Below are 16,873 nucleotides of genomic sequence, written 5' to 3'. Positions count from 1 at the left end.
CGGGCCTGACAAAGTTGTCTCTTTGGCAGTCGCGCCTCCTATTGAACCAGTAATTTATTCAAAGGAGATTTTTATCCCCGCGATCTAATTATTATGATAATCAAGTGACCCAGACCCCCTTTCTTGGCTCTTGTCTGCGGGCTCTGGGCTCGGCGGTGACAGTAAAAGCTGATTTGCACGGTCTTCACCCCCTGGTCACATTCCTGGACTCCTCTGTATCAAAGACGTAGACAATGAGAATAGTGGATGTGCGCACTTGATCCAGGCATGAGCGGAGGCCGCAGTCTCCGCCGGGGGCTTTGTGTCAAATGAATACTAGTAGCCAGACAAGATTACACGAAACTTTTTATAATCCCACATGGTCCAAAACGACGCTCACAACGACACCCTTGATATGTGAAACTCCCAAATAGACCTGAAATAGAGACAGCAGAGACGATGCTGAATATGTGATTGAGCTGATGATGCCAGTTTATAATCAATTAGAGAACTGATTATTAATAAGATGATCAAATGTCATGCAATATAAGCAGTGTTGCCAAGATTTTGGTACCTGTAGTCTCAAATATGACGTCAAATGAAGCCATTCTACACTAACTCAGATTATTAGTTTCGAGGATTTTTTATCCTTGAGGACAGAACTTGAGCTTGCATGCTTATTCAAGACCACTTATGCTTTCATTTTTTTAGAGGGTGGAGACAAAAAAAAGCAGACCTGCATCGTGTCATAAAGGGGAGGGCCTTGGTGGTGGTAGCCTATATGTTTTTAGAGCAGGCATGTTTTGAGTTCATATTGCGTCTGACGAGAGGAATGGCGAGTACCGGGGACGGCGCGGGGAGGAAGGGGGGAGGCGAGATCCACCTCCGAGAGAAATAATGGGGATGATAATAAAACAGGGGGAAAACCCGTCCGAGGGAAGCTGAATGGATGGAGCAAGGCAGACGTCACGGCCAGCCGCAGCCATGAAGACCGTGCGGTCCAGCCTCCGGCAACTCAGTTGGTCTCCATCTCCCGAGCCGCACGCTTCTCGGTTTTGGAGAGCGGACGCCGCGGAGACTCCCAGGCGACGGCGTGAGTATCAATATAATCTGTGTTTTCTCCAAAGGGGGTAAGGCGAAAGCGATTGGGGATTAGCGGCGAAAATCACGGAGGAAAGAGCGTTCGCATCCTCGCCGTGCACGCCGCCGATCTGGACGCATAACGGAGCAGGATGCACACAGGCTCGATGTGTCAGCAGCAGGCGAATATGGGCGCTGTGTGTTTGAGCAGCAGGTCCTGGGCTCTGAATTTACCGTTATTTTTGTTTCTGTTCTGATGCTCTGATGAGGGTAAAGTAGGAGGTGATGTTTCACTCACAATGGCAGCTGCTGAGAGGAAAACCAAGTGGCAACTCAGTGCTCATGACATTTTGTCTCTTTATTCAGTGTGCTTAAAAAAATACAAATCGATATTGAAAGCTTTAGAAAGAAAGATTATGGGTTGATTCACTTAGTAGAATATGGAGTATGTGCACAGGTAGAAAGTCACAGCTAAAACATGTGGAAGCAAACCTGCACTGTGGAATACGTGTGTGAAAGATCAACTTCTAATTTTGAAGTGGTTTGTGTCTGTTTTAAAGAAAAAGTACTCTTTTTTCACCCCCAGCCTTTATGACGCATTGTGTGCAGGCTTCATACAAGGCGATTCACAGAGAGCCACACAGGCCAAAAGGCGCTTCCAGCCTTGATTTCATTTCTCATATACACCTCCAGGCACTTAGCAGGGTCACTTCTCAAGCTCTGTTTGCTGCAGAAGCGGGAGCTGCAGAGACAGGCAACATATGGCACGAAAAACCAACAAAATCTGACACGATCAGGATGTGGGGGGAAAAAAATTAAATCCTTTTGTGTCTTTCTTTCCAAATTAAGCCCTTGCAGGACTCTTTGCAACCATGTGGCTCAGATATATTAGGATTACTAGCACACAGACCTGCAATGCATGCGTAATAAGACAAAGTGGTCGCGTTCACACCCATGGTTGGCGGATAAAGGGATCACAAGGCCAAATATCCAGTCCACACGTGTGCGCCGAGAGGCCTGTAGAGAACACGTGTGCGCCCCCGGACACATTAGGGGAGAAAAACTGAGGCCGTTGAGCTTTCAGGGGGTTTGAAGCAAAAAGAAAAAAAAGGAGATTATGAAATATTTCACATGATGAACATGAGGGCATTAATTTGTATTGCAGGCTTAGGGAGGAGGGGAGAATTTAGAAAACAACGATTTTGTGCAACCTTTGCACAAAATTCAGATTCATTTTCCAGTTTAAGCCAAAATATATCGTCCACCCAACTTTAGAGTATTTATCTAGCAACACACATGCACGCAAACACACACACACACACACACACACACACACACAATGGGCAACTGTGGGGTGGAACAAATAAAGAGAGGATTTCTTTACAGGGCTTTACATGAAGTTTATATGCACCGTGTATTTTAGAGACATTTGCGACATCTACTGAATACACTCACCACTGTAAAAAAAATGGCAGGTTGTGCATTATTGTAAAAATACAGATAACAAAGTATTAAAAGTACTACTGCTGAAGTATCACTCGGTACCCACCTTACTTCACCTACTATCAGAGTTTTTGTTTTTAAAAAAATATTTTGTCTCTGTCGTGACAAAATAGAATTTTCTGACGATCTTCTACAAAAACCAAAATTGGGCAGTTAGGCTTTGTAGTCATTTTGAAGAGTAAAATCATCGTCTCTTTTTTCCAGGAATCGCTGGAGAGACATTCAGCGGCCTCACAACACGTGATTTACTGTAGGTAATATGGATAACCAGCTCTCACTGTCACTCATATCACCCACAGGCTTCCGTGGTAATTTTTTCAAAGTTTGGTGGAATAATATATTTTATTTTGAAGCAATTACTTTTTTAAAAATTACAATTGTATTTATCTACAATAATAATAATACTAATACTAATACTAATACTACTACTAATAATAATGATAATAATAAATATATGAAGTGCAAACGCAAGTTTAAAATCTAAATCTTATTTAAAACGTCACATGATTTTGTCATAGGTTGTGGAAATTACTATTAATTGCGTAATTTCTGCAAAGCGTCGTTTTAAGGCGAGTTGCCCTATCACTGCAAAAATCTGTGCGTATGCTCATCAGACACAGTGGGCCTGCCTCACCACAGTGTGACTTACACTCTGTTTATTTCTGTATTCATCCTTTAATGTGGCTTAAAATGTGAGTAATATACTTTTGCCCTCCTGCACAATTGCCTTTGTTGCCTCCAAAATGCAGCGCTCAGTCTTCAACTTGCGTTATAAAACGCGATTAAATGAAACGTTTTAATGGGACTTATCGCGCGGGTTTAATCAGATGAGAACCAATGACACTATGCAATATGAATACATTTCTTGCTAATCTGCTCTGCACCTTTGCATATTTTTCCCCAATTAGAGGCACCGGATTTGTTGACGTCATGCTTATCTTTAGCCAATAGCAGGGCCTGATGAGGTTTGTTTAAATAATGGAGATCAAGAAGCTGGAGTTCCATTTATGCCCTAAACATGCTTTGAAATTTTGGAGAAAAGGGTCCAAATGAAGACATAAAACCAGGGGTTTGTTCATTTAAACTTTTAAAGAAAAGATATATTTTTTAATGTTCACAAACTTCATTTTGTATACACATGGTGAACACTGTGGGGACAATAAGGCAGCTGACAAAATGATGCAATTGTATGAGATTAATAGAATTATATGAAATGCAGCACATACATGTTACTTAAGGGACTACGACTCAAAATGCAAAAATAACTGAAATAATTCAATGCAGCCTGAATATATTAAAAATCATGTTTTTTTTTTTCCCTTTTTCAGCTTGAAAATCATGAAAAAAATATTTATTTAAATGTTAACATTACACCAGCTGCATCCAGAATAATTACTGTGAATTACTAATGAGTTGAAAAAAACCTATTAAACACTAAAATTGAAAACAAAATTACTTACTTTATTTTAAATTGATGCTGCAAGACATTTCTAGTTTTCTAGATAGAAATAAAAATAAAAGCATTAGGTTATTGTTGTAGCCTTGATTACTAAAATATGATTGCATGAAAAGAATAGCCTACTGAAGTCTAGCAGTTTTGTAAAAGACTACTTAATAATAAGTGGAAGTTATATCTTAACATTTAGTTTTTAAATATTCTCATTCACTTAATGTAGACTATAGCTAAAATACATCAAATGAGCTATTAATAGTATTGCATTTTGTGTGTGTGTGACAGAGAGAAATCGCATGCATCTGTGTGTATTTATTTCTAAGTCACAGTGTGTAGTTTGATGTTTTCTGCAGTTATCTACTAAACATCTGAAAGCACACACACACACATACCTAAATGTGGTACATTTAGGTATGTGTGTGTGTGTGTGCATGTTCTCCACTGAAGCAGCAGTCTAGGAGCTGAGGCATGTTTCTGCTTTTAAAGGTCTTTGCTTTGTCCTTGTGGATTGAAACAAAGGACATTGACGAAGAACAGTGTAATGCTGACAGCCCTCTAAATGGAAACAAAATGCTTTGAAATCAAAATATTTTCAGGCATTCAAAGAAGAAAAAGAAGACCTTCTGTTAATTGTAACCAAGAGGGAGAACAATGGCGGGGTGATTTGTTGTTTGCTAACGGAGATATAGCCATCTCTGGTAATGCCAGTCAGGTTGTGTGTTCGCAGGTTTGGGTGTGTGATGAAGACTGAGGATATTCAGTTAGTCTCTCATTCTCTCTCAATATCTCTCCATCTTCCTTCAGTCAGTAAAGCTTTACTTGGTGGTGGCGTTTGTGGGGGAGGAGCCTGCCACAACAGGGATCTGGGCACACAGAGCAGCCTTAATTAGATGGGGCCTCGTGCCATGTGCCACCACAGCATGTGTGAAAGGGAGTGTGTGTGTCAGTGTGTGTTATAGCATAGTCGGTACCCATGTAGGATAAGATTTGTTTCATGTGTGTTTAGTTCTGTTTTTGCATGGTCTCTGGACACATTTGGATACTAAAGATTATGTTTAGTACTCGTTCTTTCATTATATGTAGGAGAATTTTTCTCTACATATACATATGTGTGTGTGCATCTAATAACCCCCCCCAATCTATGCTTTGGCGCCAACCACCAGCATTGGCTGACTGCTTTGGCATCAGATAATTTAAATGAAGACAAACCAGTTCCTTTTGTAGTCAAACAGCCAGGATCTTCTTTTAATTTAAAAATGCATTTGGGTCATGGCAGGGGGCGGTGTTTGAAGCCATCACCCTCCTATGGAGCTAGTCAGCGGGTGAGGCGGGTGCGCTGTAGGGATGGGCGCTGGGCTGGAGAAAGGAAGGTTGGCGCCTTAGTTGGTTTGGACTTGCTCAGCAACCATTTTTTTTAAATTGGTGCCTCTTGCTGATTGTTTGACTTGTTGGGTTTTTAATATACAGGCGTTACTCACAGGCCAATCAAAGCTTTTGGCGGACAAAGGGAAGTTTCCAATTGGTCGAGGTGGTTTGAGGCGGAGTGAGGGAGCCACATGATGACATCATAAAATAAAGGGTCAGGACATTTAAGGGCTGCTGTAGGATGAGCGAAGAAAAAAGGCCGTAAGCCACAAAAGAAATGCTATGAACTGCTGTTTGATTTTTCTCTCCCTAAAATCAGACTTTTGACATGATTTTTAGCTCCGTCTCAAGTTAGTTTGCAGTTCTTAAAATCATTTTATAAAAAGCAGTGGAGACATATAATGATATAATAGGTTTTAATTAACAACCTTCTCCTCTGCTTATAGGTCAGAACTTGGCCCATGTTACTTCGCCTGCAGATTGAGAGGATGGGTAGCCTTAGGGGTTGGTTGTTATCTTTGGTTATCTAGCTGTATGAGTGATGTACATTCTTCATAAAGCTAGATAACCGAAAGTAACAAGAATCCCATTACACTCCTGAAAAGGCATCAAGACCCCAAATGCGCCTCCCTACAAGAAAATGCAAACTTTGCCAGAAGAATTGTAGCATGAGAGAAGAAAATGGACTACATTTTAAAGAAGACGGGAATGCGATGCAACAAAAGGTAGGCTGCATGTTTTTCTTGTGTCTTATCTGTTGGTGATGGAATGTGTGTGAATACATGTGTGCCTTTTGTTAAACTCAACTCTGAGGCCCCTTTTTTGATCCATCAGCAGCTCGTAATGCTGGGTACCGTTGTTAGTCATGTACAAATAAATGGGACATTGCCACACATATTTCCTTTAGCTCTCTGTAGCCAGTGGCAGTGATCCATAACAGTAAGGTTGGTACAACAGGATCACTTTTAATCTAATAAGCCCCATGATCCTTCTGTGTGGGGCTGCATGCATGGGTTTAGACTTAGTATCACATGGTTAGGAGCGACAGGCTTGCTAAAAAAAAAAAACCCCCAAAACCCCACACCGTTTCACCAAAGCAACTGGTCTCTGATTAGCCAACACCAAGTGACTAAAGGACCTGCCAGTTTGCTGGATGGTTTGGACAACGGTCTATTTATTTGTCTCCATGGAATTCAGTCTTACTGCTTGCATTTTTGGCATTAAGAGACCATGCAATATGAAAAGAATGTGGGCCTTTGAGCTGCATACGGTGCTATGAATTATACATATGTTCCAACTTGGATTGGATTGTGTGAGTTAAGAATGGTCCCTCCGAGTTAATCTGGTCTCCCAACGCCCCACTGGCACCTAAGCGCACAGACAAGAATTTGTTTGAGGCCAGTTTTGTTAAGTTAGCTGTTGTTGATTTTTTTTCTTCTTCTTTCCACCTACTCCCTTTTTCCTTTTGCATGAAAAGATGTTTGATTTGGGGTCCTGGCCGTTGTTTGATTTGACGTGACAGTTGGCTTGGTTGTGAATGGGCCGTGGCAAAGCCTCCATTGCATGAGGTGCTACCATGTGGAAAGGCCCGATGGGATCTCACTGAATGCTGCTGTGTGTACGTGTTGGGTTCAGAGGGGGAGTGGTCCAGGGGCAATCAAGCAGAAAGTACCCCTAGTGACAAGATCCACGAGTGAGCGAAGGAGAACAATCTCAGCCTTTAGGTTCTTTGCCTGGACTCATGGTGAGGAGTAATTGGTCAATCAGATCTTCAACCTCAAGGCCTCTGATGGCTGATTGAAGGTGTGATTTCTGTTCTGCCCATCAAAGCTGGAGGGTCACTCCTGCTGAGAAAGGCCACTAAGAATTGTATCCTAGGTCTCAAAGCTCTGGTGGTACATAGCTAGCGGTGAACTCCAAGCAGCGAACATATTCCACATGTGGCGTGCTATCTCATTGTGGTGCAGCTAAAACATCACCCTCGGGTTTGGATATATTTAGCTTGACAGGGTACAAATTCTAAACAGTTGTGCAGGACTGAAGTGAAATTACTAAAAGCTTGTGAGGCAACCTTACCTCGCAATGTCAATCTCTTCGAGCCCTGCGGTTGTGCCTGCCTGCTGCATTGCAGGTGCTGAGTGTGACACTTGAGCTTTGGGCTCTGCTAGTAAGAGAGAGGAACGAGGGCCCTGACAGGAAGTGACAGCCAGAGATGTCACCTTCTTGGATGGCAAAGTAGTACCTGGTTCTCTCTCTGTTGTGTTGCTACCGTCCCTACATGTCCTTTTTTCCTTTATTTCTTTTGTTTTACAGCGTTGCATGTAGGGCTTTTTATCCCATATTGCAACTGATAGATGCAATATGTGTAGATATCCAGACTCCTGTATATCTACACAGGTGTGGTTTGTATTTATGAAATTAGCATATAACAGGTGTAAGGCAGAAAGATTTTGTGTGTTGTGGAGAATAGTTTTCTCCCTTTGCATCCTTTTTGTGTCAGTTACACTGTTGGGTCTAAATGGGAGCTGAAGTCTTGGACAGATTGTGTTTATACCCTAAGCAGTGCCCTGGGAGACGCATGTCATGGTACAAATGCTTTGTTCTGGCTCGGTGTGTGGCACAGTTATATCACTAACACTTCACACTAGGGAACTTAGTGCAGAAACTGTATTAGCTTATGCTTGCCTGAAAACAGCATAAAGATGGGAGAGTTCCTCAAAAACACCTTAGGGCCTTTGCTCTCTCTTTTTCTGTGTCCCATGGCAGTGTTGGAAATAGAAAGAGGGCGCGAAGAGAAAGCATGTAAAGGAAAGCAGCCAGGGAGAGGAAAGAGAAGGAGGAGGGTGGTGGGTTTGTCTTAGCTTTCATGCACTGGACAAGCAGATTTAGACTCCAAGTGTCAAATAGAAAAACAGCCATTGTGGTCGGGTCCTACTTGCCCCCCCATAAGTAGACTTTACAGTCAATAGAGCTAGTCCACTTGTCACTGAGGGACAATGCACCCCTTTGCCTCCCTTTCAGGCCTGCCGGGTCCGAGCAGCCAGACAGCTTTCTGAATAACCCAGTGATTCTTGCCCCCTTTTCTCTGCCTCTCTTTCTCTTGACGGAACACACCAACAGGGCTTGGAAAATGGCTTCACTGTTGGGCCAGAGTGTAAGGCCAGACCCTGTTATTTTCTACAACACTGGCATTCCCTCCACCCCCTTATGCTCGCATAGAAATGAATGTATCTTGGGCAGTTGCAAAAGTCAATGGGCCTCCTCAGACAAAGGAGATTAAGTTTGGCAACTTAGCAGTAACAGGTGTACTTTGACTGAGCTCGGACCACACGGGGGGTGACTGTTGTTGTCTTACCCACTTGCTCTGTTTGTCTCCTTGTTGGTTTTTAGTTGCGTGGATGTAAAAATTAAGTTTGTGTTGTGTTGTCAGACGACAAGAGCGCCTGAGACCTTGCTGACTTAGAAGTTTTAGTTGAGCTGTCCAGCATATGCCTCTTATCATTTTCACTGCATTTGAAAACAGAGCTTAGTTTTGCCACATTTCTCCCATGCCAAGTTTTCTCCGAAGGGATTCTGCAGATATCTTTAGATCTCAAGCAGTGCTCACCCAAGGGAGCGAGTTAAGGGTAAACAATGCGGGCACACAGAGAAGAAAGAAGTATCAGAGGGAGTGCAGCACTGCACAGAGGCATGAATACATTTTCACATTTAGAACTGAGACATTGATGTTTCAGGAGGGGAACTATCATTTAAAGAGAATGAAGCCTTTTCTGTACATACCTTCAGTATTTTCAACCATAATAAATCAAGCCATTCAGCATCAGTACAAATAGAGACACTCTCAGAGCCAGAGCAAAACAGTGCATGCATTTGTTTGTTTCAGTCATTAATAAAGCTTTTACTGAGAGCCTCGGTCCTCAGAAAAGCCCATTCTGGTGAAATGACTTGGCAAAGCATCCGATGGAGGGTCTGTTCAGACTGAAGCTGCTCCCGCTCCCATTGTCTAGCTCTCTCTCACACACCTACGAGTCCAGAGTAAGCACACAATTTCATTGTTGCGTGAGCTGTTAATATCAGAGGCTTCACAATAGAGCCCATTCGCCATATTTGCATAAGGCACTTTTCCAACAAGGACCCAGAGAGGGCTTGAAAGCTGGCCCACTCTAGTGCCAATGGCAAAAAAATGTCAAGTGCCAATTAGGAGAGGTTTGCCACCATTCAGCAATACCCCACCCCTGTAGTCCTTCCCCTCCCTGCTTACCCACCCCAACTCTCTCACACTCCAAGTCACCCCTGGTTTTACCACCTTATTCCAATTTCAGACGTGGCCTTCCCCTACTGACACCCAGAGACAAAAGCTGGCTCCCTCCTCTCTGGCTAATGGAGGATCCTTTCTGCTTGGCTCAGAGTATTAGTAAAATCAGACAGCATGGTCCGTTCACCGATTAGTCAGCTTTCTTTGTTGATTACTTTGAATAGGGTTCAAGAACTATGCAAGATACAGAGTCCACCTGCTTGGGAATATTGAACTTAGCAAGCTGGCTGCACTGTGCTACATTTGTTTTAGACTCCCAGGTTTGCATGTGCAGGTGTGGGTAATTGAGGGAAGGATTGTGGCAGAGACAGACGCTGATTTAAACAATTAACAATTCCCCCTTTCATCTGAAATCCACAGTGGTTGTTCTGTGTTAGTGCTAATGACATTTAGCCACCTAATGGCTTGCTTTAAGCTAGTCGTGCTTATTATTTTGCACGGATGCACATAGAAACATAGAGAAAGGCTGCAGAGACACTATTTAGACTTAGAGTGCAGACTTTTAGTCAGCCTTTAAGGCTTAAGGAAAAGTAGATTTGCTACATGAAATCCAAGCTAGCTCAACTGGTGAGTATGTAAAGTACTCAACTACTGTTTATAATTCTATCGATGCTGAAATGCTACATTATTTCCATTATTTCCATGCTTAACTGCAGGTGTCAGATGCAAAGTATGCGGTGGAATGGTTGATTTAAAACATTAACCGCGTTCTTGAATTTTAAGTGATATATTGTTTATGCAGGAAAAGCCTTTAACATCAAATACCTGGAAAAAAAACTTGCATTCTGTAAAATGACAAGGATGCAGTAAATTGAATGAAAAAATTAGGTCATAGACACAATAAAAGAAGGTAATCGTGTTTGCCCAATTGGTCTGGCGTTGTTTTCAGCAGAGCGTTTACCTAACTTACCGCCTCCTGCCACTCAAAAGGATTTTTCTCTTGTCGCTTTTTCTCTTTCTTTCTTTTATTCAATCTCTGTGTCTACTTTTTTTTTTCTTTCCCACCCTTGATTCTCAGATGGTTGGATCTGATTTGCATGCATTTGCATAATGAAAGTCATTTGCATGCTCAGGGGCAGACTGTACCATGAGAACAGACATGAAAAGGTGTGTGTGTGCACGCGTGTGTTTGTGTATGTGGATGCCTGTGTGTGTGCGCGCGTGCAGTCGTGTGTTTGTATATTTCTGTGAACTGTACATGTGTGCTTTTGTGGATAAGCTACATAGTTTAAATTTTCAATCTTACCCTCTGATTTCTCCATCTATGTTTTCTGTGCAGGCTACCACATTACTGAAGGAAAGCTGGCAAAAGAAGACTGAAAAACAGAGAAGGAGGAGGAGGAGGGGTTGTTGTTGATTCTGCCCTCCCTCTCTCCTCGCCCTCCACTGCATTGCCTCTTCCCTCCTCCTCTTCCCTTCCTCATCCACTCCATCCTCAGCAGACTGCCCCTTTTTCCTGTACAGCGAAACGCAGCCCGCGCCACCATCTTAGAGCAACGCTGGCATGAAATGGAAGTGGGAAGACCAGTCAGTGCAGGTAACACACCAAACCCACTGCGCCCGCCATGCTTCATTTTTCTATTGGCACCTCCCTGACTCTCCATCATATCGCAATATCTCCATCTCTCCGTGCCCTCGCGCCTTCTCCGGCGTGATGTACCCTCCGTTTTAATTGCCTCTGATACGTTTGTTAATTGCACGACTCATGAGATGCGCTGATGGGAAGGAGGGGAGGGTTGATGTGGGTGGAGCGTGTTTTGTATGTGCGTACACATTAAATCACTCCACTCTCAATGCCTCTCTCAGGAGGCGTTCAGTGGGCATCTGTCCTCGAAGCGCCAGTTTTTCTTTCCCGTTTGGGAATTCTGATGCCATCCTCACATGCCTGCCCCGACATGGCGGCGCCTGCCATTTTGGAGCTACGATGCAAACCGTGTCTCCTGGACGACACACAAGCACAGCTGATTACTCCATAGGTTGAGCAGCTTAGTAAGAAAATTTAGTTACTGAACCTAAAAAACTGTGATATAATATTTAATGATTTTGACAGTAATCTGTGCCAGAGGTATGGCTTTTAAAAATAATTCTAAAAATCTCCCTTCAGCTCTTTAAATGAGGTCAAAAGAAATGTCAAGGTGGGCAACATCAGTTGAGTGGAAGTGATGATGATTCATAGTCTTTTACAGGGACACTGCAGCACATAAAAAGCCCAAAACAAAGCAGAAGAGAAGCAGACAGAGGCAGAGAGAAATAATAAAGACAAGATGGTGAAGTTGTAAGAGCATGATAGGCAGATTTAGTACTGAAAAGTCTCTCTTTAAGTGAGTGGTGAGTATTGGAGGGCAGTTGGTGCTCAGACAAGTTGAGTATTGTTCTCCTTGCATGAGCTCGTTGTGGTGCAGCATTTTTTCAACCGGGGAGCTCCCAACGCTGAAAACCGCTTAAACCAAAACACCAATTAGTGTTGGCTGGGCTTGATTAAGTAAGAAGGCTGGTAAACAGTCCTTACTTTAGTCATCTTTACACAGAAACCTCCCTTTGTTTTGTCTGTGGCGTGTGGGTCAGAGAGACCGTGCTAATGGTAACTTATAGTAGGATGCCTGGGGCTAACAGAGAAATTGCCGCTACCCCCAGGTCAAGGTAAAAACAGCGAAGGAGACTTGGCAAAGATAGGAAACATCTTAACATCAAATGTGTTTTCTTTTAAATAATTTGGCCCAAAATGTTCAATTTTATATATGTGTTCTTTAAATTAAATCACTAATTTTCTGTATTTAGACAGAATACACTGTTAATGATTCCAGTTCCCAAATTAGGTCAAACTAAGCTTAATTAAGTTGAATATTTGACGATGCCGCCTTAAGCGAAGGAGTAGCTTGGCTTTCCTGAAAAGTCTTGTGGTAACTGTGTCAAACGCAAAGTGCACTAATCACTGCCAGGCCTCTATAAACAGGTGGTAGATTGAGCAAAGGGGGCCGAGGCCATTCTCAATTTACTGTGTAAATTATGCAGAGCCCAAAACAATGCAAACAGTAGACAGTGGAGTGGCTGGCGTTGGCTAATGAGATGATGAGAAGCCTGGGAGGGCCGCGAGCTGATAGAGGAGAGGGGGTGGGCACGGCTTGTGTCTGGATCGGTGTATTCATGTGTGTGTCTTTGTGCGAGTGTGTGCGAGGGTCTAGAGGAGCTTTGGCAGGGGAGCAGACACTGTCCCGCCTGCACAAACCCCACCGTCAGCACCCCTCCTGCCCAGACTGAGTGCTACAGGGGGAGGGGAGGGTTAGCAGGCAGCTGGGGCACCCTGCCCCCATTGCTCCTGCAAGAGCACCAGGCTTGGGAACCTCGGTGGCAGGGGTCCCCCCAACACTGGCACGTAGGGGGCCCCCAAAAGTCTGGCTGCAAAACCCCATCTCCACCAATCCCCCCACCCCACCGTCTCTTGTCTCCCCAACCATCTCCACCCCTCCTACCCTAATGTAAGGCTGGGGGCCTGGGAAGGACTTCAAGTTCACGGCCAGACCTCCTATTGAGCTGACAGCCTGACTGTTTGCTCAATTCGGCTCCCTATTCAGGACCATACTGGAGGGGGGTGCTGTTGAAAAAAGGTTGGAGGATGCAGGAGGGTGTTGCTAGACACTGTGGGACACTGTAGCACTGCGATAGCTATTCATTCAGCAAGGGGAGACAAGTAAAGAGCGAGGGGGAGAGAGTGAAGATGGAGGAGGGGGGTTCAAGTCGGGATGCATAAATAAAAAGTGAGGAATCTAGGCTCAAAGTTTGCTTTGAGCAGTGTGCGCCTCTCTCACACTCTTTTAGACTCTTAATTACCGGCGCCTTCCACTTTTCTCTCTCCCTTTTCTCTAACTACACCCCCCTCCTCATCGCCATCGCACACACCCTCCTGAACACACACACACAAAATGGCAATGGCAATCATTCTCATCATCCTCTCTATCCCCTGGTTTTATTAGGCCACATGCTGGGGCTGTAAATTTACCATTAACAAGCTTATTCACTGTAGTCCTCTCAACAAAACAAGACCATGATGCCAATAACTCAAAGCGACACCAATACCCGAAACTGCCTTTTATGTCGCCAACCTCTACTGTTAGCCACTCCCCGCAGCCCCCACTCTTTCCTCACTGGCAGAGAGCACCCTCACACCGTAATGCTGAATGCCAAGGCTAACGTGATGCTTGTTAATAGCTCAGACGATGGTAATTAGCGCAGTGGTTGTTGATTTCTTTTGCTAAGCTAGATGGACGCATTATTGGCTAATTCTGAACTTGGTGACCTGCTATAATATTTTAAGTTGCTTGTCTGAGCTGCTCGAAAATGTAACAGAAAAGAGGGTTTGATGGTCTTCTGAAGTCCAACTCAGCCTAGCTTAGGGTGTGTCACATGCTTCCTCTTTGTATTAGCAGCTTGTAGCGTACCAGGCTCCTGTTAAGGCCTTTCAACTTCAGTCTCAATCCCCTTGGCTGGTACACGAAGCTGTACTTAACTCGGCCAGATTTAGGACACACAAGGAAAAAAAAACCTAATAAGTATTTTTTTCATGCTTAAAGAGCACTGAGGACAAGCCTTCTTTTGATACATAAATTGGACTTCACAGTCCATTGTCTCAAATAATTGTTTTGACATTCACATGATTGGCCTCAAGGTGTGTTTTGACTCACTTCTGAAGAATGAAAGCTGTACTCTTATGTCATTTTCCCTTTCTTTTTTAGATAAATGTGATTGGTGCAGGGGGGATCCAGAATGGACAGAGCACACAAAGGGAGGACAGTGGGACTCCTCCTTCATTCGCTGCCTTTTAGCTGGAGTAAACACGGAGGATGGCGATGCTGTCTGCACGCGAGCCAGCAGTGATTCCTGCCATAACTGTGGAACGCTGTGTATGTCTCCTTGATGCATCGCTCGAACCAACACTCAGCCTGGACTGCTTGTGAATGACTTTTGGTGTTTTAACTGAGCAAACATCATCGTGGACTCCAATCATGGAAACCTGGGGGACTCAGTGGAAAATAAGCAGCCCGAGGGCTGGAGGAACTGCTTGATAATTGTGACTCTTCTTTCTTTTATTTGTAGATGTGGCACTGAATTTTGTAATTATTATCCTATATTTGATTGTAAAAAAAATATTGTTTAGACATGAAGGAATATAATCTGTGTTCAGCTATCACAGGCTCCACTTAATGTAGGCTGTATTTGATTATTTGTAGCCCATATTTTGCTCATTTTCTCTTTTGTTATAGTTGCTAGGACTCAAAAGACATGTGAATGTGAGACCCACGGCAGCAGTGAATAATACTGCACTGCGATTGGGCAGCTCCGTGTGTCAGCTGACACAATGGCGAAGGAGTGAGCTGTCGTCTTTATACTCTATGCAACTGTTCTCTTTTTTTCCTTTCTTTATTGTTTAGAGGAAAAAACCTTTTCATATTTATTTTGGATTATTTTTTGAGCCACAAGTTTACAGAAATTCCTTCAGACATCATCAAGAGAAATGGTTTATGAGGTGCCGACATTGCAGTTATTAATATAGTGAAACAGAAATTACAGTCAGGGTGTGTGTGTGAGTGTGTGACAGATGACAGGATACAGCAGTTTCATCAGTGGATGGATTGAATCTCATATTTGCAGCTTTCGACTGTGCAGCCATGAGCCAGAGTCTGAGTAAATGTGGACTCAAGCATTTAATATTCCTGGTGGTTGGAGTGTGTTTGATCAGCAGGAAGTGGCTCTGCGTGTATACAGAACATGCCACACTATTAAAAGCGGCTCCCTATAGCAGTCGTTGAGGCACAGCGGTTTGGCACATAATAGTTACCTGCTTTAGTGTAATGATACATCTTTGGGTGAGACATGACAAATACATTGGCTTCAAACACTGCCTTAATTTCCTGTTCTTGACATTAACACACAGCGACACACACACCCGCACACACACATGCACCCAAATGCAATAAGGCAAGTACTATCAGAGCCTAATTCATTCTATATTAATTTTCGGGAAGTGGCAAATTTTTTATTACGATTGATAATCTATGCAAATCTTTTAAATATTACTTTAGACAATCTATGTCTATGCAGCGCTTTTGCAATTGATTCAAGGGAGACTATCTTGGCCTAATTTAGAAAATGTATTCTTTTGATAATCATGCACATCCCAGTGCTCAAGACAATTACTTATCTGCCTGGATAAGCTTGAAATTATGTTTTTAATCTCTTGCAAAAAAAAGTCACTCTTCTGAAATCAGTCCAGAGGCTTGAAAACCATGAATTGTGGTCTAAAATAATTAAATCAGTTGCACTAAATCTCCCTTTTCCTTAAATGTAGATCAAATATATATATTTAGCTTTGAATAGCATACTGTTTATATAAGCAACAATGTTTGTATTATGCAATCTCATCTTTGTCAATGAGTGTTCACCACACGTGCCTTTGTATGGAAAACTGTTGAAATAGTAATAAAGGTTTACACTGAAAACAATGAAATTTCCTGTGCATGCTTTTGATCAGTTTTGGTTGCATATCGCTGGCTGGCAGGATCGTCTAGTGATAAATGGAAAAGTACATTAAGCAGCCGTATATAGTGCTGAAGTGTCCTTGAGCCGTCGCTGAGCCTGGTCAGCAGTGATGTAATTCACTGAAAGAAAGAAATATAAATGTAAATAACTGTCTTTAAAATGAGAGACAGAAGAGGTTACAGCTTTCTAAAATTACAAATGGAAAATCTATAAAAACAAACAAAACCTAAATGTGCTTTTCCTTAATGATTTTGCTGCTTCAGTCACATCTACAGAGAAATCTACCACAGTTCAGTTTCAGCACATTGTCACTGCCAAATGAAAAGATTACCACAATTCCCCCGAGATCAAACAATTTTCTAAACACCATCAGGGATGTGGGTGTTCAGACGCAACCTACACTGGAGGGAAACAGAACAGTTCTGTCCTCTTTTGGTGTAAAATTAATCAGGACAAAGACGCTCTCTCTAGTAACCAATAAAAATCTTAACCTTGGTGTTTGTTGTGTAGATGAATAATAAGCCAGCCACATGTCATTTAACCTGCTGTTATTCCAAGTTTGGGGAAAACAAAGAACCCATAGCACCCTCACCCTGGATTGTGATAATCTGCGTGCAGCGCCGTCGCTTTGCGAGCTGCTGTGT

At 43.0% G+C, this 16,873-nt stretch overlaps 1 long non-coding RNA gene across 4 annotated transcripts; it reads left to right on the top strand.

Moving 5' to 3' along the window:
• Positions 1-813: 813 nt before the first annotated feature.
• LOC102075790 (uncharacterized) lies at positions 814-16,197 on the top strand. 4 transcript variants are annotated; one of them, XR_003222257.1, is made up of 5 exons: positions 814-1,072; positions 2,767-2,812; positions 5,827-6,105; positions 10,975-11,232; positions 14,426-16,197. It is a non-coding gene; the product is annotated as an uncharacterized LOC102075790 (long non-coding RNA). The 4 variants fall into 4 exon arrangements; XR_003222256.1 differs by having other exon boundaries at positions 2,767-2,816; XR_001223019.3 differs by lacking the exon at positions 2,767-2,812 and having other exon boundaries at positions 816-1,072.
• Positions 16,198-16,873: the final 676 nt, after the last annotated feature.

This window comes from Oreochromis niloticus, linkage group LG11, assembly GCF_001858045.2.
Source record: "Oreochromis niloticus isolate F11D_XX linkage group LG11, O_niloticus_UMD_NMBU, whole genome shotgun sequence".
Taxonomy (NCBI): domain Eukaryota; kingdom Metazoa; phylum Chordata; class Actinopteri; order Cichliformes; family Cichlidae; genus Oreochromis; species Oreochromis niloticus.
Note: the sequence above shows the minus strand (reverse complement) of the source record. Positions and strands in the feature narration are given on the sequence as shown.